The 10,219-nt window shown below is 53.2% G+C and overlaps 1 long non-coding RNA gene across 1 annotated transcript; it reads right to left on the bottom strand.

Moving 5' to 3' along the window:
• Window positions 1-5,337: 5,337 nt before the first annotated feature.
• On the bottom strand, window positions 5,338-6,670 carry LOC144739069 (uncharacterized). The gene is made up of 3 exons (XR_013589345.1): window positions 6,577-6,670; window positions 5,768-5,834; window positions 5,338-5,440 (listed from the first exon to the last, which is right to left on the bottom strand). It is a non-coding gene; the product is annotated as an uncharacterized LOC144739069 (long non-coding RNA).
• Between the last annotated feature and the right edge of the window lie 3,549 nt (window positions 6,671-10,219).

The following is a 10,219-nucleotide window of genomic DNA, read 5'->3' as shown; positions in this document are numbered from 1 at the left end:
TTGCGGACCTGGGGAGGCGGAGGAGGAGGTACGGACCGGTCGTCAGTCGTCGCGATCGGAGCGCCTGACGCTCAATGGTGGCAGCAGCAGCGGCAGTCGGGGCTTCCACGGCCGCCATTTTCCACGACCGCCATTATCCACAACCGCCATTTTCCACGGCCGCCATTTTCCACGACCGCCATTTTCCACGGCCGCCATTTTCCACGACCGCCATTTTCCACGGCCGCCATTTTCCACGGCCGCCATTTTCCACCACGGAGGTTTCTTTTCGCTTGGGTGTTAGATCGCGCGAATGTTTAAATGTTTCGTTAAACTCGCCGAATGCTTCACTTGAAGCTTTCGTGACGACTGCAGGAATTAATATTTTTGGGTCTTTCGGTAAAGTCACGTAGATTGGTTCAAAGAAAATAATGAAAAATAACAGAAAGTCTTCTGGGTTCTTTCGGTAAAGTCACGTAGAATGGAAATAATAAAATAATAATAATAAAACATAATGAAATAATTCTCACGACGTTTCGGCCACAACGCAAGTAGCCGTCCTCAGGTGGAGAACAGGTCTGTCGAGTAGACAGAGTCTGAATGACAGACCTGTTCTCCACCTGAGGACGGCTACTTGCGTTGTGGCCGAAACGTCGTGAGAATTATTTTATTATGTTTTATTTTTATTATTTTATTATTTCCATTCTACGTGACTTTACCGAAAGAACCAAGAAGATGAATCCCTGCAGTCACGAAAGCTTTACATCGAAATGTTTAAATGCTTCGTTAAACTCACCGAATGCTTCACTCGAAGCTTTCATGACTGCAGGAATTAATATTCCTGGGTCTTTCGGTAAAGTCACGTAGACAGGTTCAAAGAAAATAATAAAAATAACAGAAAACTACGACGTTTCGATCGCAACGCAAGCGGTCGTCTAACTGTTATTTTTATTATTTTCTTTAAACCTATCTACGTGACTTTACCGAAAGACCCAAGAATACCGAATGCCGTTAAAACTTGGGGTGTTGTTCGCCTTTTTGCGTTCATCCATCTAAGACTGGGTAGTGAGACACTGGTGGCGAGACACTGGTGGCGAGACACTGGTGGCGAGACACTGGTGGCGAGACACTGGTGGCGAGACACTGGTGGCGAGACACTGGTGGCGAGACACTGGTGGCGAGACACTGGTGGCGAGACACTGGTGGCGAGACACTGGTGGCGAGACACTGGTGGCGAGACACTGGTGGCGAGACACTGGTGGCGAGACACTGGTGGCGAGACACTGGTGGCGAGACACTGGTGGCGAGACACTGGTGGCGAGACACTGGTGGCGAGACACTGGTGGCGAGACACTGGTGGCGAGACACTGGTGGCGAGACACTGGTGGCGAGACACTGGTGGCGAGACACTGGTGGCGAGACACTGGTGGCGAGACACTGGTGGCGAGACACTGGTGGCGAGACACCGGTGGCGAGACACCGGTGGCGAGACACCGGTGGCGAGACACCGGTGGCGAGACACCGGTGGCGAGACACCGGTGGCGAGACCCTGGTGGCGAGACCCTGGTGGCGAGACCCTGGTGGCGAGACCCTGGTGGCGAGACCCTGGTGGCGAGACACTGGTGGCGAGACACTGGTGGCGAGACACTGGTGGCGAGACACTGGTGGCGAGACACTGGTGGCGAGACACTGGTGGCGAGACACTGGTGGCGAGACACTGGTGGCGAGACACTGGTGGCGAGACACTGGTGGCGAGACACTGGTGGCGAGACACTGGTGGCGAGACACTGGTGGCGAGACACTGGTGGCGAGACACTGGTGGCGAGACACTGGTGGCGAGACACTGGTGGCGAGACACTGGTGGCGAGACACTGGTGGCGAGACACTGGTGGCGAGACACTGGTGGCGAGACACAGATATTGAGACTAGGCCCTAAAGAAGGCTGCTGTCTCTGGTGTAGACTCTCTGGTGTAGTATTTCCAGAACGGCTACAGCCTATTGCTACGCTGTTAAAGGCCCCACCACTGACCTACTATGTAGCTCTTCTTTTTCAAGAGCGACCTGGCCATCAAAAACGGAGGAGCCAGAGAAAAATCCATGCAACCACGGGTAGAGAGATAGAGACGCAAACTCCAAATATACAGCAGCAGGCGTCAGGGTCGGTATCGAATCCCACGACCTCCTGTATACAAGGCGAGGGAGTTAACATCTCCTGGCCACCGTGGCTGACGTCGTTGTGAGTGGATTAGCCAAAGTTTGCTACATATGGTGCGAAATAACTTTAACACATACACAGAGACCCAGATCCTGAGAGATCCACAGAGACCCACATACACCCAGAACAATAAAGACCCACACAGATCATTAGGCACCCACAGAGAACCCCAGAAACTCGCAACACAAAACCTTAACTGACTTTGTTTGGTGGTGGTGGCCGGTTTAATGATTACACATTTATATTCTTGGTTCTTTCGGTAAAGTCACGTAGAAGGGAAATAATAAAATAATAAAAAGAAAACACAATAGGATAACATTTTCAGTGAGAATTTTGTCCTATTATGTTTTATTTTTATAAATTTTATAATTGTATTATTTCCCTTCTACGTGACTTTACCGAAAGAACCAAGAATATGAATCCATGCAGTCATGAAAGCTTTAAATCGAGATTACACGTTTATAATCATGCCTTCTAACCCAATAAAAACCTCTGTGGGTGTCTAATGGTGTCTCTTTGGGTGCCTCTGTGGGTCTCAATGGGAGTGGGTCTCTGTGGGTCTCTGTGGGTGTCTCTTTGGGTCTCTGTGGGTCTCTGTGGGTCTCAATGGGAGTGGGTCTTTGTGGGTCTCTGTGGGTCTCTATGGGTGTCTCTGTGGGTCTCAATGGGAGTGGGTCTCTGTGGGTCTCTATGGGTGTCTCTGTGGGTCTCAATGGGAGTGGGTCTCTGTGGGTCTCTGTGGGTGTCTCTGTGGGTGTCTCTGTGGGTCTCTGTGGGTCTCTAAGGGTGTCTCTGTGGGTCTCAATGGGAGTGGGTCTCTGTGGGTCTCTATGGATGTCTCTGTGGGTCTCTATGGGTGTCTCTGTGGGTCTCAATGGGAGTGGGTCTCTGTGGGTCTCTATGGGTGTCTCTGTGGGTCTCAATGGGAGTGGGTCTTTGTGGGTCTCTGTGGGTCTCTATGGGTGTCTCTGTGGGTCTCAATGGGAGTGGGTCTCTGTGGGTCTCAATGGTAGTGGGTCTCTGTGGGTCTCTATGGGTGTCTCTGTGGGTCTCAATGGGAGTGGGTCTCTGTGGGTCTCAATGGGAGTGGGTCTCTGTGGGTGTCTCTGTGGGTCTCTGTGGGTCTCTAAGGGTGTCTCTGTGGGTCTCAATGGGAGTGGGTCTCTGTGGGTGTCTCTGTGGGTCTCAATGGGAGTGGGTCTCTGTGGGCCTCTATGGGTGTCTCTGTGAGACTCACATGCATGTAGTTGTCGTTTTCGTCGTCGTAGCCATCGTCGTTGCTGTCGTCGACAGTGAAGAACCAGACTTGTTCCATGGCCGCCAGCTCCAGCTTTTGGCGATGACTCAGATGAGGCCCAAAGAGATCCAGGATCGCTGCACACGTGACAACAACAACAACTTAAACTTTGAACTATTTCTGTTTTGTTTACATGCCAGGTAAGGCCCCCGCTAGAGCTACATCGTCATCATCACGTGGAGACTCATCACTCCACTCAGACCCACAGAGACCCACAGAAACCCAAACTCATATAGGACCATAGAGACCGATACTCATATAGGTCAATAGAGAATCATACTCATATAGAACCATAGAGACCCATACTCATATAGAACCACAGAGACCCATACTCATATAGAACCATAGAGACCCATACTCATATAGAACCACAGAGACCCATACTCATATAGAACCATAGAGACCCATACTCATATAGAACCACAGAGACCCATACTCATATAGAACCATAGAGACCCATACTCATATAGAACCATAGAGACCCATACTCATATAGAACCATAGAGACCCATACTCATATAGAACCATAGAGACCCATACTCATATAGATCCATAGAGACCCATACTCATATAGAACCATAGAGACCCATACTCATATAGAACCATAGAGACCCATACTCATAGAACCATAGAGACCCATACTCATATAGAACCATAGAGACCCATACTCATATAGAACCATAGAGACCCATACCCATATAGAACCATAGAGACCTATACTCATAGATCCATAGAGACCCACAGAGATCCATGTTCATATCGAACCATGAAGACCCACAGAGACCCATACTAAAACTAAACTATATAAACTCTTTTGTTATTTCGGTGCAGGAATGGCTTTGCCGAAAGAATGGATCCCTGCAGTCATGAAAACTTCAAATCTAGATTAAACTATATATTTTTTATCTTGGCAGGTAAGACTCCACCCAAGTGGCTGAAATCGTCATCTTCACCACGTGCAAATATATAGCAGCAGCCAAATACCCATGCAACATGGCCGCCATGACATCCCCCATGCAACATGGCCGCCATGACAACCCCCATGCAACATGGCCGCCATGACAACCCCCATGCAACATGGCTGCCATGACATCCCCCATGCAACATGGCCGCCATGACATCCCCCATGCAACATGGCCACCGTGACATCCCCCATGCAACATGGCCGCCATGACATCCCCCATGCAACATGGCCGCCATGACAACCCCCATGCAACATGGCTGCCATGACATCCCCCATGCAACATGGCCGCCATGACAACCCCCGTGCAATATGGCTGCCGTGACATCCCCCATGCAACATGGCCGCAATAAAATCCTCCTTGCAACATGGCCGCAATGAAGTCCCCCATGCAACATGGCTGCCGTGACATCCCCCATGCAACATGGCTATCATGACATCCCCCATGCAACATGGCCACCATGAATTCCCCCATGCAACATGGCCGCAATGACATCCCCCATGCAACATGGCCGCAATAAAATCCTCCTTGCAACATGGCCGCAATGAAGTCCCCCATGCAACATGGCTGCCGTGACATCCCCCATGCAACATGGCTATCATGACATCCCTCATGCAACATGGCCGCCCTAAAGACCCCCATGCATCATGGCCGCCGTGAAATCCCCCACGTAACATGGCCATAGTGACGTCCCCCATGCAACATGGCCGTAGTGATGTACCCCATGCAACATGGCCGTAGTGAAATCCCCCACGTAACATGGCCGTAGTGATGTACCCCATGCAACATGGCCGCCGTGAAGTCCCCCATGCAACATGGCGGTAGTGACTTCCCCCCCCACCCCCATTCACCGTGGCCACGTTTGCTCTCACTGCTGTTCTCACCTCGAGGCGATTTGCTGCGGATGGGGCCGGTGCCGGCTGCGGACAGCGCGCTCCACGTGTTGCCAGAGACTCCCTCCCTCCTCCTCGCTCCAGCTTGGCTCGTCTGCACGCACAAAGACAAAGATGAAGATCCCCCGTGTAGCCTCAACAGACTGTAGGGGCAAGTGCTGTTAGCGAGTAGCACCTATGAAGGCCGGCACGGCACACGAGGGGGTGGGTGGCCAGCACCACGCCCGACCGCCTTTGTCTCCCCAGTGGCGATGTTTACACACCGCACCAGGTACTCATTTAAGGCTGAGTCGACCTGGGGGAGGCCCAGGGCCAGTTTAGTGCTGGTGGTGTTCATACGGGATGGTGGTGTTCGTAAGTGTGGGTGGTGTTTGTGAGTGTGGGTGGTGTTCGTAAGTCGAGAGTAGGGGCCCATGCGTACCTCCATGGCGTTGATGCTCAGAGTGGCTTCTCTCACGTAGCAGTCTCCAAGGTCTCTGTGTGGAAAGCTGTGGGAGGGGGGGAAGGGGGGTGGAGATGGTGTAGAGAGTCACAACACGGACTCACATCCTCACCACTGTCCCACATTCCCCTACCAGGAACCCACCATTCTCACCACGAACCCCCATCCTCACCACGAGCTCACAACACGGACGCACACACTCACCTCGAACCCACAACACGGACCCACACACTCACCACGCACCCACAACACGGACCTACACACTCACCACGGACCCACAACACGGACCCACACACTCTCCACGGACCCAAAACGGACCCACACACTCACCAGGAACCCACAACACGGACCCACAAACTCACCACGAACCCACAACACGGACCCACACACTCACCTCGAACCCACAAAACGGACCCACACACTCACCACACACTCACCATGAACCCACATTCTCACCACGAACGCACAAAACTCACCATGCACCCACAACACAGACCCACACACTCACCACAAACCCACAACACTCACCACACACTCACCACGAACCCACAAAACTCACCATGCACCCACAACACGGACCCACACACTCACCACAAACCCACAACACTCACCACACACTCACCACAAACCCACACACTCACCACGAACCCACAAAACTCACCACACACTCACCACGAACCCACAACACAGACCCACACACTCACCACGAACCCACAACACGGACCCACACACTCACCACGAACCCACAACACGGACCCACACACTCACCACGAACCCACAAAACTCACCTCGTCAAACGTTTCGCTCGGATGGCTTCAGCAGAAGTCGTTCGAAAGGCGACGATGACGAAGCTGCAGCAGCTGCAAGTGTAAGAAGCTGCCGTCTCCTTCAGGAAGCACGTGGTGATTGCGACGTCACCGGTGACGTCTCAGTGCGAGGTACGTGACCACGCCCCCTTTAGCCACGCCCATCGAAGTGACGTCAAAGCGCGTGACCACGCCCCCCCCCCCCCGGAAGTCGCCTCCCGCCCCTCCTCTTTGGGCGCCCCCGCCCCCCCACCTCCACCCCCAGCTTCTACTTCCGCTTCCGGTCGGGGCGAATGGCGGGAAAAATCTGAAGCCTGTCTGGGCCTCCTCGAGGTCTACTCAGCCTGAAGAAGTCTCCACGGGGCTCTGTGTGAGGTGAGTCTGTGGGTCTCTGTGTGTGGTGAGTCTGTGGGTATCTGTGTGTGTATGTGTGTGGTGTGTCTGTGTGTGGTGTGTCTGTGTGAGGTGAGTCTGTGGGTGTCTGTGTGTGGTGAGTCTGAGTGGTGAGTCTGTGTGGTGAGTCTGTGGGTATCTGTGTGTGTCTGTGTGTGGTGAGTCTGTGTGAGGTGAGTCTGTGGGTCTCTGTGTGAGGTGAGTTTGTGTGTCTCTGTGTGAGTCTGTTGGTCTCGGTGTGGTGAGTCTGTGGGTCTCTGTTTGGTGAGTCTGTGGGTCTTTGTGTGAGGTGAGTTTGTGGGTCTCTGTGTGAGGTGAGTTTGTGGGTCTCTGTGTGTGGTGAGTCTGTGGGTCTCTGTGTGGTGAGTCTGTTGGTCTCTGTGTGGTGAGTCTGTGGGTCTGTTTGTGGTGAGTCTGTAGGTCTCTGTGTGTGAGTCTATGGGTCTCTGTTTGGTGAGTCTGTGGGTCTCTGTGTGGTGAGTCTGTGGGTCTCTGTGTGGTGAGTCTGTGGGTCTCTGTTTGGTGAGTCTGTGTGAGGTGAGTTTGTCTGTGTGGTGAGTTTGTGGGTCTCTGTGTGAGGTGAGTCTGTGGGTCTCTGTGTGAGGTGAGTCTGTGGGTCTCTGTGTGGTGAGTCTATGGGTCTCTGTTTGGTGAGTCTGTGGGTCTCTGTGTGGTGAATCTGTGGGTCTCTGTGTGGTGAGTCTGTGGGTCTCTGTGTGGTGAGTCTATGGGTCTATGTGTGGTGAGTCTGTGGGTCTCTGTGTGGTGAGTCTGTGTGTCTCTGTGTGTGATGAGTCTATGGGTCTAAGTGTGTTGAGAGTCTGTGGGTCTCTGTGTGAGGTGAGTCGGTGTGGTGAGTCTGTGGGTCTCTGTGTGGTGAGTCTGTGGGTCTCTATGGTGAGTCTGTGGGGCTCTGTGTGAGGTGAGTCTGTGGGTCTCTGTGTGGTGAGTCTGTGGGTCTCTGTGTGAGGTGAGTCTGTGGGTCTCTGTGTGGTGAGTCTGTGGGTCTCTGTGTGGTGAGTCTGTGGGTCTTTGTGTGGTGAGTCTGTGGGTCTCTGTGTGAGGTGAGTCTGTGGGTCTCTGTGTGAGGTGAGTTTGTGGGTCTCTGTGTGTGGTGAGTCTGTGGGTCTCTGTGTGTGTCTATGTCTGGTGAGTCTGTGTGAGGTGAGTCTGTGGGTGTCTGTGTGTGGTGAGTCTGAGTGGTGAGTCTGTGTGGTGAGTCTGTGGGTCTCTGTGTGTGTGTGAGGTGAGTTTGTGGATCTCTGTGAGGTGAGTCTGTGGGTCTCTGTGTGTGTCTGTGTGTGGTGAGTCTGTGTGAGGTGAGTCTGTGGGTTTCTGTGTGTGGTGAGTCTGTGGGTCTCTGTGTGAGGTGAGTTTGTGTGTCTCTGTGTGAGTCTGTGGGTCTCGGTGTGGTGAGTCTGTGGGTCTCTGTGTGGTGAGTCTGTGGGTCTCTGTGTGAGTCTGTGGGTGTCTGTGTGAGGTGAGTTTGTGGGTCTCTGTGTGAGGTGAGTTTGTGGGTCTCTGTGTGAGGTGAGTTTGTGGGTCTCGGTGTGAGGTGAGTCTGTGGGTCTCTGTGTGGTGAGTCTGTGGGTCTCGGTGTGAGGTGAGTCTGTGGGTCTCTGTGTGGTGAGTCTGTGGGTCTCTGTGTGGTGAGTCTGTGGGTCTGTGTGTGGTGAGTCTGTTGGTCTCTGTGTGTGAGTCTATGGGTCTCTGTGTGGTGAGTCTGTGGGTCTCTGTGTGGTGAATCTGTGGGTCTCTGTGTGGTGAGTCTGTGGGTCTCTGTGTGGTGAGTATGTGGGTCTCTGTGTGAGGTGAGTCTGTGGGTCTCTGTGTGGTGAGTCTGTGGGTCTCTGTGTGAGGTGTCTTTGGGTCTCTGTGTGGTGAGTCTGTGGGTCTCTGTGAGGTGAGTCTGTCGGTCTCTGTGTGAGGTGAGTTTGTGTGTCTCTGTGTGAGTCTGTGGGTCTCGGTGTGGTGAGTCTGTGGGTCTCTGTGTGGTGAGTCTGTGGGTCTCTGTGTGAGTCTGTGGGTGTCTGTGTGAGGTGAGTTTGTGGGTCTCTGTGTGAGGTGAGTTTGTGGGTCTCTGTGTGAGGTGAGTTTGTGGGTCTCGGTGTGAGGTGAGTCTGTGGGTCTCTGTGTGGTGAGTCTGTGGGTCTCGGTGTGAGGTGAGTCTGTGGGTCTCTGTGTGGTGAGTCTGTGGGTCTCTGTGTGGTGAGTCTGTGGGTCTGTGTGTGGTGAGTCTGTTGGTCTCTGTGTGTGAGTCTATGGGTCTCTGTGTGGTGAGTCTGTGGGTCTCTGTGTGGTGAATCTGTGGGTCTCTGTGTGGTGAGTCTGTGGGTCTCTGTGTGGTGAGTATGTGGGTCTCTGTGTGAGGTGAGTCTGTGGGTCTCTGTGTGGTGAGTCTGTGGGTCTCTGTGTGAGGTGTCTTTGGGTCTCTGTGTGGTGAGTCTGTGGGTCTCTGTGAGGTGAGTCTGTCGGTGTCTGTGTGTGGTGAGTTTGTGAATCTCTGTGTGATGGGTCTGTGGGTCTCTGTGTGGTGAGTCTACGGGTCTCTGTGTGGTGAGTCTGTGGGTCTCTGTGTGGTGAGTCTGTGTGTCTCTGTGTGGTGAGTCTGTGTGTGGTGAGTCTCTGTGTGGTGAGTCTGTGTGTGGTGAGTCTCTGTGTGGTGAGTCTGTGGGTGTCTGTGTGTGGTGAGTCTGTGTGGTGAGTCTGTGTGGTGAGTCTGTGTGGTGTGTCTGTGGGTCTCTGTGTGGTGAGTCTGTGGGTCTCTGTGGTGAGTCTGTGGGTCTCTGTGTGGTGAGTCTGTGTGTGGTGAGTCTCTGTGTGGTGAGTCTGTGGGTGTCGGTGTGTGGTGAGTCTGTGGGTGGTGAGTCTGTGTGGTGAGTCTGTGGGTCTCTGTGAGGTGAGTCTGTGGGTCTCTGTGTGGTGAGTCTCTGTGTGGTGAGTCTGTGGGTGTCTGTGTGTGGTGAGTCTGTGGGTGGTGAGTCTGTGTGGTGAGTCTGTATTGTGAGTCTGTGGGTCTCTGTGAGGTGAGTCTGTGGGTCTCTGTGTGGTGAGTCTGTGTGTGGTGAGTCTCTGTGTGGTGAGTCTGTGGGTGTCTGTGTGTGGCGAGTCTGTGGGTGGTGAGTCTGTGTGGTGAGTCTGTATTGTGAGTCTGTGGGTCTCTGTGAGGTGAGTCTGTGGGTCTCTGTGTGGTGAGTCTGTGTGTGGTGAGTCTCTGTGTGGTGAGTCTGTG

The sequence above is a fragment of the Lampetra planeri genome, unplaced genomic scaffold (genome assembly GCF_965212315.1).
Source record: "Lampetra planeri unplaced genomic scaffold, kcLamPlan1.2.h2 scaffold_1286, whole genome shotgun sequence".
Lineage (NCBI taxonomy): Eukaryota > Metazoa > Chordata > Hyperoartia > Petromyzontiformes > Petromyzontidae > Lampetra > Lampetra planeri.
Note: the sequence above shows the minus strand (reverse complement) of the source record. Positions and strands in the feature narration are given on the sequence as shown.